This window comes from Xenopus tropicalis, chromosome 4 (assembly GCF_000004195.4).
Source record: "Xenopus tropicalis strain Nigerian chromosome 4, UCB_Xtro_10.0, whole genome shotgun sequence".
In the NCBI taxonomy this organism is placed as follows: domain Eukaryota; kingdom Metazoa; phylum Chordata; class Amphibia; order Anura; family Pipidae; genus Xenopus; species Xenopus tropicalis.
The window spans coordinates 110477141-110500393 of record NC_030680.2 but is presented as its reverse complement, the minus strand read 5'-3'; the positions used below and the strand labels follow the sequence as shown (position 1 = coordinate 110500393).

The following is a 23253-nucleotide window of genomic DNA, read 5'->3' as shown; positions in this document are numbered from 1 at the left end:
TTAACAAATAAAATTCAATAACTTTATACAGCCTAAATAGACTGGACAGGTCTCAAAACATCTAAAGGCAGCGGAGAGATATAGTAATTTCAGTACTGTATACAAAGCTAAGGCGCTTCATAATATATTGTTTTATATCAAGCAGGTATCCAGTGCAAGAAAATGACAGCACAAAAGAAACCTGCATAGACATTAAATGGCAAGCTATGAGATAACGTTTTAAAGATGGATAAGAATTTTATGTATGTAGTATGAGAGTATGAGTATGAGAATAAGAATGAGAATTTTACTTTCCTCCAGAAAATATGCTTATAATTAAGTAAATACCTGTAATAACTTCCTACACCAACACATATGACAACAAATTTACCTCCCCAGGTTATGAGTTGCTGATAGTGTTTCTACAAACCCTGAAAATAACCTTAAAGATGTAATTTTTAGTCCCAAAAACTAGGGTGGCAGGGAAAATATTATAGCTTGGATAATATTACAGCAGAATATATTCTTCTTGTATAACAGAGCTTAGGGTTAGAGGGTTAAGGCATAATATGCATGCATTTCATTTCATTTTACATTTAGCAAAGTATTACTTTGGGTTTTCCTTTTTTGTTCACAAAACTGACTTTTAAAGCTTTACCGCACATAATAATTAGTAGCAAAAACAAACTCTTTCTTCAAATATAGCTCAGTGAAGCTTATTTTCTTCTTGAGCCCTTTATTCCTAGTACAGGATATATTTGCACTGAGTCTCCTGAGTTGCAATCGGTTTCTAAAATGGTAAGCTTCACCTGAAACAGAGTTCAGTCCTCTGGGACAACAAGCATGCAAAGTTTTCAGTGTGCCTCTCATTATGATTTAATTAGTTGCCTGAATTTAGCACTTAGAAAGCCTCTTAGGTACAGTAGATGTTATAGGAACTCAGGCTTGTCGTTTGCTTGCAAGGACCTGGGATTCATTGCAAACAGAAAATCTGCAGTTGTAAATGATGATTTATTAACACACTGGCAATTTTAGAGCTAGCAATTTGTTGCAGCCTTTACGTTCCGTACTTGGCCCTTGCTCGGTTGTTCTCCTTTCATACTTTCTTAGGGAGACTTTATCCATTGCGGACATAATATTCAGATATATCTAGAGACCCCTTGACTAATAAGTGAAATTCAGACCCAGATCTCTAGTTGGCTCCTAGCTATCTCCTTCTGGATGAATTTATCTAAAACATAAGCGCAATTCAAACCTGAAAAAAAGAACTTATTGGCTTTCCACCCAAACTAGGCCCTTTCACACCTACTACTAGTGCTATGCTATTGAACTGCAGAACTGTGCCTGGTACAAATCCTCCTTTTCAGTTGTTAATTATATTAATTTCATTTGCAAAAACCTTTTCCTTGCAGGATACATTCTGTCTCAAACAGCTACTGAAGCACTCATGTATGCAATTAATCTCACAATGAAAATACTGCAACCTACCACTACAGCCTCCCAGACACCCAGCAACTGTCTTTAACGCTGCTTCTAAACCTCTTTCCCAAAGCAAGTCAACCCACCTGAATTGTTCAGGATTCACAAGTCTCTGACACCCCCTCTTGATCACACATATTATATATTTTGCACCCTGCACCTGAAAGTTTTATAAATCCCCCCAAATTCACCTAAGATAGAAGAAGCTCTGGGCAGAGTTGGGGGTGAGGCCTTAGGCATAACATGGCATGGTCAACTGAGTAGAAGGTGTGGTCAAAATTTACCCTCCATATAATACCAACAGGTCAGTTTCTCTGTTCTCAATTAATAAAAGAACTTGCTTCTGTTAAAACTTTGTCAGCCTTTTAACTAACAGATAACTTGCAAAATCCTTTTGTTAACCTTTAAAACCATTTACTCCACCACATCTCACTACGTGTTTAATTATATCACTATATATACATGGTCATCTCTTCTGTTCTTGTTAAATATCATTTCAGACCGCTCACATCTACTGCCTTCCCCATAAGGAGCCTCAGCTTAGCTGGAGCAACAGCACAGTATCTAATTCAGTGTTGCCAATTATGGGCCAATGCCACTATAATAGTAAATGGCAGCAGCCCTAACCCTACCTGCCTGTAAGCTACCAACACACTTAGATTGTGAGTTTTAAGGAGCAGGGACCTTCTTCATCCATGTGGAGCTTTCTAGTGGTATATCCTTATTTAATTCAAGTGTTCCTTTCCCCTTTACTATTAATTTAATGTAAGACTGCACAGCACTGTGTATACAAACCAGGCTACATGAGTAAAGTTATACATACATAGTTGTGTTTATTTTCCAGCCTTGCAGATCCCACTGCAAACGCTAGGGCAATGGTGCACCTGTGCACAGCAACCCATAGCAACCAACCAGGCATTTCTTTTTCTAACTTGATTTCAGCTTCAACATAGACTGTTCAAAACTATTTTCTATTTGGTTGCTATAGGTTACTAGGTATATATATTGCCCAGTGTTCATAAAGGTGTTTAAGAATGAAGGGACCGATTTCAAAAACGATTCTGTAAAAACTGCTGGTATTCATTATGCCCATTATGCTTTAATTAGCTGGTACTGCAAGTAAAATAAAATTGTGAAATATTGTTCATTTCGATTCATATTTGTTATGATCAAAGGGCAAAAACTGTTTGTGTGTTTCGAGAAAACTGTGGCTCTCTGAAAGCATTTCCACCCATTACAGTCAAATTTATCTAAAAGCCATATTGCTGCAAATCAACTGCTGCAAACTAAACTGTTTTATCACTGTACAATGAATTCCACTACATTTCTAGAGAAGACCGTTCATATGGAAATTACATGCTGTTTTGATATTAGCGCCTTTTGGGAAAGAGGTATGTACTTGAATCAGGATTAACACACCATGTCTGCCATCATAACCCCAGAAACCCTGCTGCAACATTCTATATCCTCTAAAGTGTTCACGTAATACAGCCATTTAAGCCCTTTTTGGTGGCGACTTTCTAAGACCTTTGTTCCCTTAAACAGTCAAAGAACTTTTGCAATGGTTTCTTGGTTAAAGACAAAACAAACTTTACATGGGGGATATATTATCTGTACCATGTTTTCGTCTCATAATACACATATATGATGTGCAGAAAAACATGATAGATAGATAGATAGATGATAGATAGATAGATATACAGTTATTTAATCCATAGACTGACAGATACATAGGCATATAACAGGCAAATTAACACAAAAGTACAATTTTATATAGAGACACTTAAATATACACAATCAATTATTTCTGATTGTCTATCTACTCTGTCTACACAACATTGTTAAAGATAATTGGCACAATGAGTAATATGAATTAGCATGCTAATTTAGATAAAAGCTTGCAAAAATGCATTTGCCTTAACAGCAACATCTGTCCGCCCTGCCTGCTGTATCATTTGACAATAACGAGTACAAATCTGGAGCATGAGACTAAGAGATGACACAAATTATTATAGAAGAAAAAGCCAGAATGTAGAAAGGCAAATGAGAGTGTGTGGACCAATAGCCAATGCTTTCTCATAATTCTTAGAACAAAAAAGCATGAGTCATAGGAACACAAGATGGAATTAAACGATTCTTGAGCTCCCTTTAGTTTCAAATGAAAGCAAAAAGGAAATAGCTATTTATTTTGTGTAGCATTTATTATACATTAGATGTAATGTTGACTTTAACCCTTTAAGTCAAAGGGTGTGCAAGACACACTGCTTGCAAATGCAGTGCATTACTTCTTTTATAGAGCACAATATACAAATAATATTGAGTAATACTTAACATTTTTTATGAATTCTGTCTTAATGTAACGCAAATCAATCTGTATTTTATACATAGTCACATTGAGGGTAGCTTGTTGATGTGTTAGTCATATTGCCAGAAGTCATGTTCATTTTAACTCTGCATTAAAAATGAGTGCACAACATGTTGCTCTACAATATGTTCTCTACATTTTACACAATCAGGTCTGATAAAATGAATATTGCTATTTTTAATTTGATCAATTCACGCCTGTTTTATTTTGAAAGAGGGGCCTAGTCATTGCTTTTTTAATATCATTTAGTATTTGAATGTTGTTTTATATATTGTTATACATGTTTGGTCTAATCAAACAAATTACAGTGATCAGTATTGGGGATTTATTCTAAACATACTTTACCATTAACATTTTTATTGGACTCAACTGCCCTCATATTAGTTCTTATTTGAAAAGGATGAGACATTAACACGTGCGCTTATTCACACCAAGGGCAGGAGTTAAATAGGGCGCGTAGTATCAGTACAGTATAGGCATATTTGCACAGCGCTGTCTTTTTGGTGCAATTTATATAATATGAAGCTACAGCACTGGTTACATCTGTAAATCAATCAGCCTGTATAATAAAATCAAGGGAAAATACTATATTAAATAATGTAAACTTTTTTGGTTTTGGATCAAAATCTTGCTGAATAAAGGAGCTTTTAGTCTCCCCTATGGTTAGCAATAAAAACCTCTCTACCCTCCTCGCCAACTTGTTAATCTGTCTTCTGCCCCAATTCACCATGCAGTATGCTGCGGGGCTGGAGCTGGTTTATTGATTCAATTAGCCTGCAAGGGGTGTTCAGGCAGCGTTTAAGAAGAACATTGTTGAGTGCGATTGGGCGTAAATATACCTTATAAATACAGAACTGATTTAGAATACCGGGTTAGGATTTAGTGTGCAATTTTAATGGAAAAAAAAGATTTGCGGAGGAAGAGACAATGTCTTAATCTGGGAAAATTCCCAAAAGAAAATAATTATGGTATAAAGTCAATGTACATTGTGTGGATTCATCAGGGAAGAACAACTCACTGATTTTTCAAGATTTGTAAGCCATAAAAATAAGTCAAATTTTTATAAAGGGGGAATGTGTAAACACACGCACACAAGCACAGACATATATATATGTGTTACAATAAGTTGGTAAAACAAAGGATAGAATTTATTGTCCGTACTATTGTGTAACTGTCTAGGGGTGACATATCATTCCACTCTGGTTTATGATAGCGGTGACAGCATAAAAATAATATTTATGATATATTATATAGTTTATTTGCTAGAAAATGCCAGAATAAATTGAATTCTTTTTGGACGAGCTACAAATGTGAATTTATTTAAAGTAAACAATATTTTTTGCCCACAGTGCATGATAAAATGTGTCTGACCTACCAAAATGCTGAAATGCTGATTTATCCACAAGAATACTAATGTACGCATTATATATATATATACACACACACACACGTGTTTTGCTGCGTGTATATAGATATGGGATTTATTACCCAGAAAAGTAAAAAAATATGGAAATGCCGTTTCCCATAGAGTCCTAATACTTTTTGACTGATTTCTTTGTTCTCTGTAAAGTAAGAAAGTACTTGTACTTGGTGATAACTCAGCTAGCACAAAATGCTGATAGAAAAAGAAACTTATTAATGTTTTAACTAGCCTTAAGGCATGGTGCTCCATATTGTGTAAAGACACCATACAGGGTAAGGTCTCAAGCATTCCAGATAATAGATTCCATTCTCATATATAAAAATTGTTATAACCTGATAATGTTATCGATGTGATGTTCTATTTGACAGACAGTCCCAAGTTCAGTTTCTCTCTCTAACAGGGACACCTGCATTCTTATGATTTGAGCCTTCTAAAACAAATGATAGCACCCAGCTGATGCAGAACATCCATGAGAGCCTGACAACCAAGTGGTATTTAGTGTATTGCAGATTTGACACGGGGAAGCACCCAGCTCCCTAAACGATGTTCTGCAGCAGCAGCGGCACAATTGAATAACAAAGGTGTCCTATAAACGTGCACATTTTGGCTTTCTACATGGGGACATGTTTGTGTTTAACCCAGGATGCTTCCTGCTATAGTAAGGATGCCTTTCCCATTCACTAAGCTGCCAGCATGATCCTGGGTGTGAATCCATTTTTGCACATGCTGACAAGTGTGTTATTTTTTTTTTTTTTTTTGTGGTTGGAAGAATGAGATCACTACTAATAAATATTCACAGAATGTTTCACCAGCAAATTTACATCTTCACATTCATTACCAGCATGTACAGTGTGAGACATGAAGGAGGGTTGAATATCTATTTAGTGTATTTTAGGCGGGGAAGCATTTAACAACATGCAAGAGGCAAATGTTTTGGTTCCAGACATTTAGAGAGGAAGCAAACAGATCACTGTATGAGTTTATCTATCAAACCAGTGATGTAGTGGGTGTCAGGAATTTATTCTGTGGGCTGACCCATCAAGCATTTGTGCTTCTGGTTTATTTTTTAAATGAATCATGGCAACATAGAATTCCCCCTGCGAGGTAAAGTTACCCAGTTGAATAGGAGTCAACCAGAGATTGGGCAAAGGAAGAGCATTTCTAGCACTGTGTGTGATGTTCATCACAGCAGGTTCAAACCTACATGTATATATTTGTCAAGTAATGGCAAGTCCATAACTGCCAACTTCTTACTTACATATTACGCCCAGCATATGGGAGGCCAGGTATCACCAGTTAGGGAGTGCGAATGGCCAACCTCTCTAATACAGATACAGTATTGTTGTATTCTTTATTATATATACATATTAACATATTTCAAAGTTATGCAAATTAAATAAAGCTTTTTTTTTTTACAATTACCTTAAATGTGGCCTGTAATGGCATATATATGTATATATAATTATATATATATATATATAGACTTTTGTGTTTTCTGCTAAACTGTCATTTTATAAGACTTTTTATTTTATGAGAGAGATGAGGAAATGCTTTGTTTTGTATGTGGATGGGTCTGTCAATGGTTGGAAAAGCAAATCCATATTAACCTTATTATTAATACATTTATTATATTATTTATGAATTATATGCATAGGATGTGCATGTTTATATGCCAAACGGTTATGAAACAGGGGACTATCAGATTGTATTTTTCCCTAAATAGAAATATCCCACTATGTAGTTGGTAATTTGTCTAGGAAAAAGGGATAGTTTAACCACTTAGCTATTAGTATACTTGTAGATCTCTTGTGAAAACAATAAATAGGATTGTTTGAACTTTCTTGGTAGCAATTCTGGCACTACAGAAATTTCACTTTTTAAAAAAAAAGTCACATTCATTTTGTTTTGTACTCACTGTACTTTCCTGTTCTCATAGAACCTAAGGTTTTAAATATGATCTATTCTATAAGTCCACTAGGTGGCACTGAATCTCTCTTTGGTGCTTTCCTATGGGGACCAATTTCAGTGGTAATGTTCTCTGGATGCAGGGATGTTAATGATCAGAGAATGCTCTGTAGAGACAGTCACTCATCTCATAGGATGCAACGAAATCGGAGGGTCAGGAATGTGCAAAGGGTGAAAAACTGGCATTAAATTTAACAAGGGGATTTACTTCATATGTTTATGAAAGATCAATGTTGTAGTTATCTCTTTTTTGAGGCTGGAGGCTTTTCTAATTGAATCCTGGGGAGGAGGAAAAGGAGTCACTGGTTTCAACTGTAAGTAATCTTTGTATCAGAGAACTGATGTACATACATACATATATATATACATATGTGTGTGTGTGTGTATATGGCCAACCTGAACATAAATTAATCTATTCATTTTCTGTCCGTGTCTCATTTTTCATTCTTTACACTCGCTATCTGTGAGGTATAACTTCAGCTTTATTTTTGTATCCCAGTATTGTAAATTGTTTCCATTCAGTTAGACATATCAATGTCTTGTGCTATGGACAACATCTAATGTAACCTAATTCACTGTACATACAGATGACAACGGCTCTCCATACATGCTTTGTGATGGATTGGCGTGAGCATAGACAGCAATAGACAGATAGATAGACAGTGATAGATATTCAGATAGATATATAGACAGACAGACAGACAGACAGACAGATAGATAGATAGATGATAGATAGTGTGGGTTTATGACACAGTCACCTAAGGGATTCTCACGCTGACATCACAAGGAAGTTATCTGAAAGGTATCCACAAAAAGTGTGGCATCCTTAGCAATCATCTTGACAAAAATTAAATAAACATTAATGTTAATTAGGAAATAACCATTTAACCATTACCCCGTCCCCAAAGGGAGCCCACCTGAGTGTCTGATTTCAGCTGGCACTTGGAACATTTCAGCAGTAAAAGACATGCAAATGAGGGAAAAGGCATCTGGCAAAGTGTGTACTTACTGAAGGGAGCCTTTCCGTGTCCTAATTAGAGAGAAGTCCCTGTGCGTGGAGTTATAATCCTTTTATTGGTGCTCATTAGAGCACAGAGGCGTTTTATCCAGATCTTTTTTTTTTTTTTTTTTTAGGAAAATGATCCCCCTGCCTTAGTGTAACCAGTATCCAAAGACCCCGGCATCACCTCGCAGCATCCAGACCCCTGCCAAATCCAGCAGCTGTTTAGACGGACTCAGGAAGCACAGTTTGCTCTGTATGTGGATGGACTTTCTGGGGATAAAAGTGCATCATTCCCATTTATTTGCTTGTTGGTTTAATAAAGAAAACTTTTTTTTATAGAAAAAAAAGTAATTTACAAAAACAAAAAGGAAAATCAAAAAGAGTTTTGCTGTCTGAGACTCCAAGCCGGTCTTCGAGGTCCTTCCACTCTCGGCTTCCAGATGTGCAGTGTGGGGAGATGCTGTTGTTCCCGAGTGCTGAAATGCACTGCAGCCCCTGCTCTCATAGTGTTTAGAATGGAAATGTGGTGAGTAGAATTGAGAGGCAGCATCAATCACTCCCAATTAGCATTGGCATAATGGGTGGGGACCTTGTTCTCCTTTCAGTGACCAGTCTGTCCCTCCAAGTTACTGCAAAACACATAGCATGGTGGTGTGGGCAAGGAGACACATGTTTCAGTGTGATGGGCTACGGACTTCTTGTCTCAGGGTGGGGTGGGGGAGAGGCTCACCCTGACACACACACACACACACACCAGATGAGACAGATTGACACGGAAAAGAAAGCAAGGGTGCAGCTTGCAAAAGGCAGCAGAGAGGTGTCTTGCTGTTTGGAGAAGAGGAATCTAAATGCCAGCAAACAAGAGATTTCAAACCTTATACCAGCTCCACACTGGGATGCCTGAGCGGTCCTAAAGACCTTAGCTGATTATCCCTGACAAGCTCTGCATTATTGATTGCAAGCTCCGCAACTCTTCTAAGGATGGAATCCCAGCAGCTCAGGGAGGGTGGGGACAAAAGGATTCTCTCTCTCTGTGATGGTAATGATGATTTCATAGGGGATAACAGAGAGCAGAACTTTGCTTTGGGGTAATAATCTAAAAGACAGAACTCTGTATTGAACTGTATATAAAAATCTATAAATACAGTCAAAATCATGGCTAAGTATTAATGCACTATATACAAGACTAAACAACACTCACAGAGTCCAAGAAAATTCTGCTAGATTTGCCTGTGAATATGTCTCATGAAATATATTAATGTGGATAAATAATATAATATATATACTACATAGCATAAAAGCAGTCTGAAACAGTGTGGCTACATATCTATCTATCTATCTTGCATATAATATAATACACAAATACAAAGCCACTTGCTCAAGGTTATATGGAACAGATATTAGTAACATACAAAATGAATTGATGTGAAGCATGCATTTAATGCATAAATACAGCCCATTCTACATATCTGTGTTTTCTGGTCAGCAAATTAATTTTTCACCTGCATGAAGATTATGAATGTAAAAATGTCTCTTTCTACATAAAACAATTTAGGTGTTGAATTTCACAGAAAATTTCTGCTTTAAGAACAAAGTTGGATCAAAGCGCCAAGACATCCCATCTCTTGCATATTCGCCACAAGATCAATAGGAATACATTTCTCCTCACTTGAGAAGGTAAAGGAAGAGACCCAAGGTTTCAGCTTTTTCCACTAACACAACGTGCACAAATAGAACAGAAGGAGCAGTCAGTGACAGGATGACAAGAATGCCAAGAAATCTTTTTTAAACCCCCCCACCTATAAATAGAGAGGGAGCGAGGCATTGACTTTTCAGATACCATTTGCAACCCTTTACTGGCAGTGAAAGGGTTAAAGATGAAGGCTCTCTCATAAAGAACTTGCGAAGGCACAACTTGCATAGAGCCGAGAGACAACAGAGGGCCGTGCAATCACAACACTGCACTGTCCCCATATACCCTGCAGAATAGTCGACACAGAAAAGCAGAGGGAGAGAGGGAACCACAGTTCAGAAAAAGATTACATTCTATTCTTTATAGAGCTTCTTAGAATACAAATAAGGACTTGTTTAAATAATGGAAACTCCAATATCTGTTCCGAGATCCCCAGAGTTTGCACACTGTAAATCAACAGCATTTTGACACTGGGCTGAGATTGGGCATGTTATTATTTTTACTGTTTATTTATAAAGCTGCCAGCACTTGCAGTAGCTAGGTACTGCCACACAAGTGTGCACATTTTTTTTAAAAAAAGTACAAATTAACAGGACAGCATGTTATAGAGGCAATGAAGTGAGGGATGACCCTGCCATAGCTTTTCAGCTGTTGATGAACTACAACATCAGACATTTCCCAGCTGCCATGGGTCTCTAGTTCGACAGAAACTTGAAAGCAAGTCTCATAGGATCCATAGAATAGTGCCACACATTTTGTACAAAAGGGGTATTTACATTATAGAGAGAAAATGCTGAATATAAATTACTGTACTTGTTTACTAAGAGCATTAAAATAAACAGATTACTAAAGCTGCAGCCAGAGACACAAACAGATAAAATGACATTAAATGCAACATTACCAAGCATAATCTTGGGGGGGGGGGGGGGGTGGTTGCTGAATGCTCAAGGACCAGGGAGAACTGCTGTAAATTACACCATCTATAACCCCAGTGATATATTTGCAGTCTCTCCTTTTTTGAGTGATTTTCACCAGCTATTTTTAGAATTTATGAAATGGAGGATTTCCAGTGCTTTCAGACAAACGGTCACCTCTGTGTCTCCAAAGGGTTACAGCCCAGCATTTCATCTCTGACAATCACACTGTAAAGGCCTTTTAGTACATTGCCGCGAAAAAGTGAAGTTAATTCTGAGCAGACAGATAAGAAACCCATTAGCCCAGAATGAGCTACATTGCGATTCACATCAGTACACCTTGTTACAAGGAGCTACAAGCGGATGCATTATTCAGAGGGCACAGGAACACACCATATACCACTGCAACAATGGGCTTCTCCTAACTATTAGCTGACAAGGTTTTGAGAGATCTTCTGGCAAACAAAAAAGTTTTACAACGCTTGCAGAATAAATATAGACTTGCCAACAGCCATGACATTGGCTAAAGATCCTAAAAGTAAAAAGAAACCAAGAGAGACACAAATACATACCTACATGGTATATGTCAACTAAACTGAATGGGTCTGTGTTATGCCCCAGGCACAACTATTTAAAGTTTATTATTATTGGTCTTGATATAGATGGGATTTCAACTAAAAAACAGTTTTGCTCTGTGGATTCACTGTGGCTCATCAAGCTGCCCGACTGACATCTGGGTACCTAGATGCCACTGCAAGGAGAATTGTTAACAGAAAATCCAAATCCAGATAGATTCTACCACTCTGTCCATGAAAACTGACTGAGAAGAACAGTGAGGGTGCAACCCTGACATTTGAAGAAACTGCAAGCAGCCCCCCATCAAGAAACACTAATCCACTGCACCTGGGAAATGATCAGTAAATAGGTTTTGCAAATGTTTAATTTTCAACTTGCGTTAAATGAAAATGCCAATAAGCAGAATATCTGACAATAAGTAGTGTTCTGTTCGTATTAGCTCAAAACAAGGTAGAAATATATTGTTGAAAAAAAAAACACCAAACACATAGTCCACTGGCAAAAGCTTAAAGCAACCAGGGAAGCTCCTGGCTGCACACTGACTGTCATTCCTTACCCAGCCTAAGGGTAGATTTAACCCCAGCTTCAACCCCTGGCTAGTATTATCTTACTCTTTACTGCTGAGGCAAAACAAGCATCCCAAGAAAGGATTTACTATATATGGATATACATACCAATTCATAAACTGCAAGTGACAAAATGGGTTAAACCAGGGGGAATAAGGATTTCATTTAAATCCCTTGGGTTGTGAGTGAGTGAGTGAATGAATGAATGAATGGATTTAGCTGCATCTGGCCCTCTAGTGACCATCAGGAGGCATATATAAATATATATATATATATATATATATAAATATATATATATATATACAGTGGTGTGAAAAACTATTTGCCCCCTTCCTGATTTCTTATTCTTTTGCATGTTTGTCACACAAAATGTTTCTGATCATCAAACACATTTAACTATTAGTCAAAGATAACACAAGTAAACACAAAATGCAGTTTTTAAATGAGGGTTTTTATTATTTAGGGAGAAAAAAATCCAAACCTACATGGCCCTGTGTGAAAAAGTAATTGCCCCCTGAACCTAATAACTGGTTGGGCCACCCTTAGCAGCAATAACTGCAATCAAGCGTTTGCGATAACTTGCAACGTGTCTTTTACAGCGCTCTGGAGGAATTTTGGCCCACTCATCTTTGCAGAATTGTTGTAATTCAGCTTTATTTGAGGGTTTTCTAGCATGAACCACCTTTTTAAGGTCATGCCACAACATCTCAATAGGATTCAGGTCAGGACTTTGACTAGGCCACTCCAAAGTCTTCATTTTGTTTTTCTTCAGCCATTCAGAGGTGGATTTGCTGGTGTGTTTTGGGTCATTGTCCTGCTGCAGCACCCAAGATCACTTCAGCTTGAGTTGACAAACAGATGGCCGGACATTCTCCTTCAGAATTTTTTGGTAGACAGTAGAATTCATGGTTCCATCTATCACAGCAAGCCTTCCAGGTCCTGAAGCAGCAAAACAACCCCAGACCATCACACTACCACCACCATATTTTACTGTTGGTATGATGTTCTTTTTCTGAAATGCTGTGTTACTTTTACGCCAGATGTAACGGGACACGCACCTTCCAAAAAGTTCAACTTTTGTCTCGTCAGTCCACAAGGTATTTTCCCAAAAGTCTTGGCAATCATTGAGATGTTTTTTAGCAAAATTGAGACGAGCCATAATGTTCTTTTTGCTTAAAAGTGGTTTGCGCCTTGGAAATCTGCCATGCAGGCCGTTTTTGCCCAGTCTCTTTCTTATGGTGGAGTCGTGAACACTGACCTTAATTGAGGCAAGTGAGGCCTGCAGTTCTTTAGATGTTATCCTGGGGTCTTTTGCGGCCTCTCGGATGAGTTGTCTCTGCGCTCTTGGGGTAATTTTGGTCGGCCGGCCACTCCTGGGAAGGTTCACCACTGTTCCATGTTTTTGCCATTTGTGGATAATGGCTCTCACTGTGGTTCGCTGGAGTCCCAAAGCTTTAGAAATGGCTTTATAACCTTTACCAGACTGATAGATCTCAATTACTTTTGTTCTCATTTGTTCCTGAATTTCTTTGGATCTTGGCATGATGTCTAGCTTTTGAGGTGCTTTTGGTCTACTTCTCTGTGTCAGGTAGCTCCTATTTAAGTGATTTCTTGATTGAAACAGGTGTGGCAGTAATCAGGCCGGGGGGTGACAACAGAAATTGATATTGAAATTGAAAATTGAAATTGATAAACCACAGTTAAGTTATTTTTTAACAAGGGGGGCAATCACTTTTTCACAGAGGGCCATGTAGATTTGGAGTTTTTTTTCTCCCTTAATAACGTAAACCTTCATTTAAAAACTGCATTTTGTGTTCAATTATGTTATCTTTGACTAATAGTTAACGGTTTTTGATGAGCAGAAACATTAAAGTGTGACAAACATGCAAAAGAATATGAAATCAGGAAGGGGGCAAATAGTTTTTCACACCACTGTATATATATATATATAGTGTAAGATGCACCCCCTATTATAAAATGTATGGATATAAGTCACTGAGGAGTTCCATGACCATATGAAGGAGTTCCACAACCATATGATCTGACTGAAGGCTTTTATATAGGTAATGAAACGAAATAAAAGGCCCCTACGATTTCCATAATGGCAAAGAAAAGCTTTTCCTATGAGCTTATATACCTTTACATTTGGTGGCCCCTGGGCTTATTAAGGGTACTTCTGAATAAATAAAAACAAGGGGCAACTACAATTAAAACAGACTTCAGCTGTACATTCCTACCTAGCACAGTGCAGGTTGATACAAGGAACCCAATTAAACACAGTGGGAAAATGGTGGTTGTCAGGTCATACTGTGCTCAAATGAATGGCCCACTAACTTTTTCTGTAACTCTATAGCAATTTTGCAATAGGTATCTATAACAAAGTATTTGAAGCAACAATAAGCAGTGTTCTCATGAGCATCATGTTGCTCACCAACCCACTGAAAGTTGCTCCCAAAAGCCTCAAAGCAGGTGCTCGTCATTGAATTTCTGACTTTGAGGCAAGTAAGTTTAAGGCTGATGGCAGACGTGGTGTAGGGCTGATATTTTCGGCAAGCGGAAAAACGCTTGGCAAAAATACAGCCCTACACCTGCTACTTGTGCCTGCACCCGAATGAATGAGATACGCTCGGGTGCAGGCACATGTAGCCGATATACGCATGAAAACGCATGAGAATGCAAAGTCTTGAGTCTTTTTGCGTATATCGGCTACATGTGCCTGCACCCGAGAGTATATCATTCGGGTGCAGGCACAGGTAGCAGGTGTAGGGCTGTATTTTCGCCAAGCGTTTTTCCGCTTGCCAAAAATATCAGCCCTACGCCACGTCTGCCATCAGCCTTAGAGGCATATAGAACACGTGTCCTGCCAAACAGAGCCTCCTGCAGTTGGCCAGTCCACATTGGGCTACCAAATTGCCAATCACAGCCCTTAATGGTCACCCCTAGGAACTTTTTTCATGCAGCATTGCTCGCCCACTTTTTATATATTTAAAAGTTGCTCAAGGGTAAAAAAGAAAGGTTGAGGACCCCTGGTATAGACAATTAACATGAACTGTGCAATTAAATTACCTATATATATTATAGCTTAATTCTTCCCATTTAAGCAGTACCTTTGATCATGTCATACTGTGATCATACATGGTAAAGCACATGCATAAACATCTATTAGCTGAGTTTGTTTCTTTTGACCCCTTACTTCTTGGATCAGGGAAAACACAGGGATAGTCTGTATTGAGTTAAGATGCTTCTTCAGAAGCAAATGTGGAAGCACTGAAACCTGGCAGGTAGAGAGATTTGTTTACACTGTGGTTGGAGCAGTAAAAAGAGGCAGCAACAGGATGACCCAAACTTCTCTCTGTAGCTTTTAAAATCACCTTCTCAGAAGATCCTACGGCCCCTATGCCTGCAATCATCAAAAAAAATAATGGATCAAGAAACCAAAATGCAAGTGTAAACAAGGCCCTAAGTAATTATATTGGAGGGCACTCGTCTCTATGTCTATGTATTCAGCTTACTATCTCTTATACAACATGCCAACAACACGTCTAATAACACACATTTCTACCTATTGCTACAGATCCAAATCACAGAATCAGCCCAGATTTAGCAATTTTTAAAGCAGTTACAACACACAAGAACACAACCTTTCCAGGTTAACCCAGTAATTATTTGAAGTTTTGTTTTAGAGGACAGCAAACTTTTAAAGGACAGCAAGACATTTTAGCTAAAAACCAGTTTAAAGTATTGATATTTAGAAAGTTGTGCATTTGAGAAGGCATTCAATTCTACAAGGAGATACCAGTAAAGCAAAGGATCGCTCAGTCAGCAGAATGTCCTCAAATAGACAGATAACAAATTAAAGATGCATTGGATTCAGTGATCTGTCTCGTATCTTAATATTTCATTATTTTGAAGGGAGATTTTGTACATTAAAGGAAAAGAAATTCACAGTTGAAATTCTACCACAAATGTAATTGTCAATTTAATAAATAGTAACAGATAAACAATGGAAAATTGTGAGTAAAATAAAATAATTTACTACATATATTCTGTTTTTATTTTTTTTTTTAAGAAAATCATTATTATTATTATTATTGATGACTGCAATGAAAGAAGTGGCCTACGTCTGCCAACACTGTGAACTGCACATCGCACGTTACAGATTTTTAGCTGGGGTGCAGTCAGACCTGAGGAAGAAGAGCTCTCTGCATTAGCATTAAGGGGTGCACTCTTGCACTTCAACCCTGGGTCTAAGTAAATGACCCATAATATCCCATAGGTCAGCTGCTGTCCGTCTCAAGCCAGGCAGCCCCTGGTCATCAAAATGGTAACAATATGCACAATATGTGCTTGTTCCAGCAGAGGGAATCATGTAAATCAAAACGAAACAAAAAGTTATCACAACTTTCGTGCTGGTATGTTAGGACATTGTGTCTAGAGGTGGAAGAAAACCTGCAGGAAATACAGTAGATGCTCAAAGGAAGAATAAATAATTGATAGGAAGCATGCCAAACTGGATATAAGTGGTGTCACTGTCCTGGGAAACAGACTTGCATCCAGTGGATCTCTAAAGAACAGAATTTTACATTAACATGGAAAGGAAAAGAGCCAGAACAACCCTGATAGCATCATGCCTTTATGGTCAGTAATTCTTGACTAGCTCCAGTGGGCTTCAAGTAGGATCTTGCAACATCTGCAGGTCTATTCCAACCACCATGTAAGACAAGTTGATTGGAATTATCCTAATTAATTCTTATATCTTCTTTCTTACTTTAATGCAGCGGTTCTCAACCTGTGGGTCGGGACCCCTTTGGGGGTCAAACGACCCTTTCACAGGGGTCGCCTAAGACCCTCGGAAAACACATATTTCCGATGGTTTTAGGAATAATTTTATGGTTGGGGGTCACCACAACATGAGGAACTGTATTAAAGGGTTGCGGCATTAGAAAGGTTGAGAACCATTGCTTTAATGCCTGTGAAGGTGCCAAGTGCTTCTCTTGGTGACTGAATTTTTTACATGATATAAAATATAATATTTACATTTATAATTATTGTTACCTATTAATTCTAAAATGTTCGTTTACTGGATTAGGCATAATTTTGATTATTTTTTGTCTGTTGGAAAATTCAACAAACCTACTTAAAAAAAAAAAGAAAGCTGTCAAGCATTAAATTAAGATACTGTTGCATCAGTGTTCACTTTGCCCAGAGTACTTCAAAAAATTCAATCACAGAATCTGGTCCTTAGAAACAACAAAATCTCAACAAATGCTCAATGCATCAGAGACTGGAAGGTCTGTTAGAGTAATTGACCAGATTTCATCTACAAGCTCATCTACAACTTTCTTTCTTTAATTTAGAGTAAGCTTTGCACTGGTATAAAAAGTCATTGCATAGAGCACTTCATTGAGGATAGAATGACGCGGTGAATGGTACTATTGATCTCTACACATAAATTGCATCCAAAAGATGTTGGATATCTTGGCATGTGCAATTGAAATGAAGATGTATATACAGTATAAGTGGCTGATCATTCTTTCAGTAGTTTTTTAAATGGAATAGACTTTTTTTGTAAAAAAAAAAAAAAATTGCAGTAAATTTTTAAACTAAATTAAAACATTTTGAGATATTCACATCAGTTGCCTTTAGAATGAATTGGCTACCTGAGACTTGCTTCACTCTGCAAAGGGTCTTAATGTCTTAAGCAGCAAGGAAATTTACTTTATATACTGTATGTATCTGGTCTCTGCCTCTTCATCTAGAGATTGCCTAATTTCTGAATTAATTTTTTTCACCCAGTGCTTAGAAAGTTTTAGTGCAGATTGTGAAAGATACATCACATGTCCTAAGATGAAAATAATCACATATAACAGACTCTCTATGTAGGCTGTGTACATTAATATGACATTTTTTGGTGGGGCACATTTAAAAGAAACATATAAAGAGAATTTCCCAATACAAAGGGTAAAGTAACAAGGTAAATCTTAGTGGGAGGTTTTTAGAACACAAGAAGGAAACAGTGACGGCAGTGGCGTAACAATAGAGGAAGTAGACTCCGGTTGTGGGGGGCCCGGGGACAGGCGATCCCGGACAGCAGGGTCTGCTTCCTCCATTTTACATCTATTATCCCGAGTTAGAAAAACAGGCAGGGAACAGAACATTTATAAGAAAGTGGGCAAGAGCAGGTTTGTGTCAGGGAAGGGGGCCTGGTAAGTGTTACTCTGTGCTGGGCCCCTTTGAAGATCTCTTTTGCAGGGGGGCCTGGAGCAGAGTAGTCATGCCACAGTACAAAGAATCTTGCATGAATATATAAATAATATAGCTATTTTGTATTAAAACACCGCAAGATAATTCATTTTAATTTGAGCACAAACGCCAGATGCACAAAAATCCCATGACAGGTAGACTGGAATACAATATAAAGTAAGAAGACCATATATGAAATTATATAAACAGTATAGTTTACTTTATGCTGATCTTTTGCTGTCACATTCTATAATATAATATCAGGAAATACATGTGACATTCCCCTATTGCACTGATGGTATTCCCCAGCAGAATAATCTAGTTCCATCGTATTGAATAAAGTATTGACATCATCCTACTAATGGGAAACCTAGGATGTTATTAACATCAAAACGCATGGTCCCCATTTTAGTTGATGAACAAAGTTATATGGATATACCGTAACTAAAGGGATTTCTGTGAGGCAGAAAATAATGAATAAAACACAAGGATTTAAAAGCCAAAGTATACACACATATGTACATGCATTTTTTATCAGGTTTTTTTTTTTAATACAATGCTGACCACCTAAATCCTGGTTAAGCTTTTTATTCCCTTTAAAAAAAACAAATTGTGCAACAAAAAATTCTCACACAAATGGAAAATAAAGAGATCAATGGTAGACTACACGAGCGAGTTAAGGAACTCACTGGCATTTTCTGGAATCAATTATCAAGACACTTGGTAATAAATATTCTTCATTAGACTGTGAAACCCCAATGGGCTTGAGCTCACTATGTTTAATACCTTTTGAACAACTTTGTAACATTGGCAGAGACATATAACTTTGGTGATGGTGTATTATCAAACAAAGCTCTGTTGTCAAATCTTTGCAGAGGTCTTTTCTAGATAAATTAATCTGACCCCGAACAGCAATATCCACTTGTCTCCAAATGAGCATATCTTTCGCTATTACGCCCAAATTGAACCATTGATCCAATGGTTCAGCCCGAGGGCCAAATGATTGAATAATATTGACAGGATACAGGCCATCGGGTTGAGGACCGCACTAAAATTCTAATGCACTACTTGTCCCGAGAGCATTCTTAAACCTGTCCGATTGACATCTGCTAGTTTTTTGGACAGATATTGGTCGGAGGGCTCCATACATGGGCAGATAAAGTGCCGACTCAGAGCGTCAGCAGCTTAGTAGCCTATGTATGGCCTCCTTTAAAGATGTTTTTTAATTTTAAAACAACTATAACAAAACAAAGTGCTACTAAAATAATGAGCTTAAGTTACTATGAAAAGTAAATGCATAGTGCAAAAATATACCAGTTTGCTTAAATGCTATATGCAAAGTGTTTTGTTCTAGTTTTCATGGTGCTTAGTGCTTATGGGTCTGTTGTGTCCACAAAAGTATAAGGCAGACATTACAAGGTTTGTACCTACAGTATGTTACTACATAGTTTGTGTCAAGCAGCTAGCCAAAATTTGCTACTGGAGCAATTATGCTGTTTTACTAAAGAACTATTTGAACTGTGGGAAAAACAAGGTGGGTTGCGCTGGTTTTTTTGCATCTACCACTTTATCTCTGTTAGTAAATGAGGCCCAACATCTTAAGAACAATTCCCATAGCTCCATCGGAAGATTCACTTTACACTGATTCATAGCTGGTCCAGTCATATTAAATCTGTGGTGCTGAGAGTCGCAAGTCATTATCTCTGCAGATCAGTGAGATGCATGTACAAAGAGATGATAAACAGATACAGCAGAGAGATTGCAGAGTCCTCCAAGGGAGACGTCTGCATACAGTATGTTAATACAGTTAACATAAGCAGACCAATCAATAGTACAAAGACAGGAAAACATTCTCTTCCTCCAGTACAGGCAGAGAAATAATGGCATTGATTCCTGGCCAGCTTAACGGTGTCAAAGGTTAAGTGACATTTAAGACATCTGCATTATCCATCACAGAATTCTAATGTATATTAACCATGTCAGTGCCGGCAAGGAAACATAAAAAGAATCCATCGCAGAGCAAAGCAAAAGTGCTGAGGATTTTGTTTGCAAATTTATCATTTTGTGAAAAGATTTACATTCTTCCTTTTAGGCCCCCGCTTAAGGCCATATTATTTAATATATATTAAATTATGCTATTATATTATGCTTATCATTTTCTGATTAAATTAGATGTGGTAAGAGATCTCATATAGTAACAGTGTAATTACGACAGCACTAAGCAAAAAGTAGATTAGGAGGACATATAATGAATGCTTGCAAAAGTCTCTTTTGCAGTGATTATAATGCAAATTACCATCTTAAAGGAGACATATCCTATAAAAATTATGAATGTACCAGGGAATTATACTCTATACTCTATATACTCTATATTCCTCTAGATATAGAAGGAATGTGCTTAAAAATGTTGTGTTTCAGGCTGATTTATTGAGAAATTCCACAAAAACCCCACTAGTCCCGCCCATCTGTTCCACTTCCTGCTGGCTGAATTCTCTGGATATGCAGGGGAGCCGGCGGCCCTCCGTACACTGCACTGAACCAATCAGCAGCTAGGCTGACCTGATAGGGAACTGAAGCCGGTCTTTGCTTGTGTGACTGCAGAGCTGTGATTGGCTCTCTCCCTCCTACTGTGCATCTGGCAGGGACCGTTAGGACACGCCCACTTTTATTTCACACTGGACGGAGAAGTGATAGGATCTATAGGGAGCTCCAATAAAGGGGCCATTGTTACAGATAGGATTAATTTTTAGCACAAAGGGAAACCAGCACCGTATATTATTCTTAATTGCCTACAAAATTAGGGTTTTCCCATTTATCCAATATGTCTCCTTTAAGCTTAAATTAAAATAGTTTTCCTTATATCGAAAATGGCAAAAAGCTTTTTTAAAAGTAGGTGTAAATGTCATCATCATGCAAACGTAGCAACTGCTCAAACTATCCAAACAGGAGCAAGTATCTACAGGCATTATAGTGAATACTGTACTCCCTCATTGAACCCATGACCATTATATTATATAAGTCATGGAATGCCGAGGTGCTTCTAGTATCCTCATATTTTGCAACAGGGTTACATATGCATTAAAATACTGAAACTTGTGTAAGTCATATGACATAAATAACATCACTAAGTACCGTTTAAAAGCATATAATTTACAGGATATTAATGGCCCTCGTTTATAATATGTATATACTACACAAGAGGACTTTGGCCTCGTTCCTTGATATAGTCATAGAACCCTTCTGTGACTTACAATATTCTTATATTTTACAATAGGGGGTACTATATAATGCACAACCACAATGAACATCTGAAGAATGGGAGTGGGCAAATGTACATACAGCTAGGTCCATAAATATTTGGACAGAGACAACTTTTTTCTAATTTTGGTTCTGTACATTACCACAATGAATTTTAAATGAAATAACTCAGATGCAGTTGAAGTGCAGACTTTCAGCTTTAATTCAGTGGGGTGAAAAAAATGATTGCATAAAAATGTGGGCTACTAAAGCATTTTTTTGTAACACAATCCCTTCATTTCAAGGGCTCAAAAGTAATTGGACAAATGACTCAAAGGCTATTTCATGGGCAAGTCCATTGTTATATCATTAACAATTAAGCAGATAAAAGGCCTGGAGTTGATTTAAGGTGTGGTGCTTGCATGTGGAAGATTTTGCTGTGAACAGACAACATGAGGTCGAAGGAGCTCTCCATGCAGGTGAAAGAAGCCATCCTTAAAGGACATGTAAACCCCACAAACAAAAATGTAATCAGTGAACAGCCTCTTTGAAATATTTCAATACCTGCCCCACTGGTTTTCCAGAGGTTAATAGTAAGTCTGCAGCGTCCCCTTAATCACTTCGATTTGCTTCTCCTCCTGTAACACACTCAGCCCCCTCCCTCAGGAATTTGCTTTGGCTGTTGGCTTGTGGGCATGCTCAGATGTTCTAAGCTCAGATTACTAAACACGCCCTCCAGTCTAGCAGCCAGGGAAGAGATGGCATTGCTGGTTCCCATAGAATCTCAGCTCTAGCTGGCTGCTTCAGTTTCCCCAACCTGCTCTCCTGAGCTCAGTTCAAACAAAGCAGAACTTGTATCTGAGACAGTTCTGCATGTCTGAGCCTGTATTCTTGATGAAATGTATGCTGAATAAGGGTCTGTGTGTATGCTGTTTGGGGATTAAAATGTATCTGATTATGTATCAGAGGAAAAATGGCCACCGGGTGAAAGCTTCTATTTGCTTTAGGAAAATGTGATGATGCTGGCAAGCGGAGGTGATATATGCAGTACAAATAATGCCATTTGGGTGGGGGATACGTGCCCAACTGATATACATTGTAGGAAAATGTAGGCTTTAAGCTGCAAAAACAGAAAGGTGCAAGGTGCAAGCTTCTCATAAGCCTCAAGAATAGAAAGGCTAGATTGCACTTTGCTAAAGAACATCTAAAAACACCAGCACAGTTCTGGAAAAACATTCCTTGGACAGATGAAACCAAGATCAACCTATACCAGACTGATGGTAAGAAAAAAGTATGGAGAAGGCGTGGAACAGCTCATTATCCAAAGCATACCACATCATCTGTAAAACATGGTGGATGCAGTGATGGCTTGGGCATGCATGGCTGCCAGTGGCACTGGGACACTAGTGTTTATTGGTGATGCAACACAGGACAGAAGCAGCCAAATGAATTCTGAGGTGTTCAGAGAATTCTGGGCGGCATTTCATGATACAGACGGACAATGACCCAAAACACACAGCCAAAGCAACCCAGGAGTTTATTAAAGCAAAGAAGTGGAAATTCTTGAATGACCAAGTCAGTCACCTGATCTTAACCCAATTGAGCATGCATTTCACTTGTTGAAGACTAAACTTCGGACAGAAAGGCCCACAAACAAACAGCAACTGAAAGCCGCTGCAGTAAAGGCCTGGCAGAGCATCAAAAAGGAGGAAACCCAGCATCTGGTGATGTCCATGAGTTCAAGACTTCAGGCTGTCACTGCCGGCAAAGGGTTTTCAACTAAGTATTAAAAATGAACATTTTATATCCA

At 38.0% G+C, this 23253-nt stretch overlaps 1 protein-coding gene and 1 long non-coding RNA gene across 5 annotated transcripts in view; one reads left to right on the top strand and one right to left on the bottom strand.

The window, feature by feature from the left end:
- ntng1 (netrin G1) overlaps positions 1-8352 on the bottom strand; it is a 141486-nt gene extending 133134 nt beyond the window's left edge. For all 4 annotated transcript variants that reach the window (XM_031901027.1, XM_012962511.3, XM_004913753.4 and 1 more), the window contains exon 1: positions 8221-8352. The gene's annotated coding sequence lies outside the window, so the exon portion shown is untranslated. The remainder of the gene's footprint in view (positions 1-8220) is intronic.
- On the top strand, positions 7305-8548 carry LOC116410439. Its single transcript, XR_004222410.1, has 2 exons — positions 7305-7525; positions 8346-8548. It is a non-coding gene; the product is annotated as an uncharacterized LOC116410439 (long non-coding RNA).
- Positions 8549-23253: the final 14705 nt, after the last annotated feature.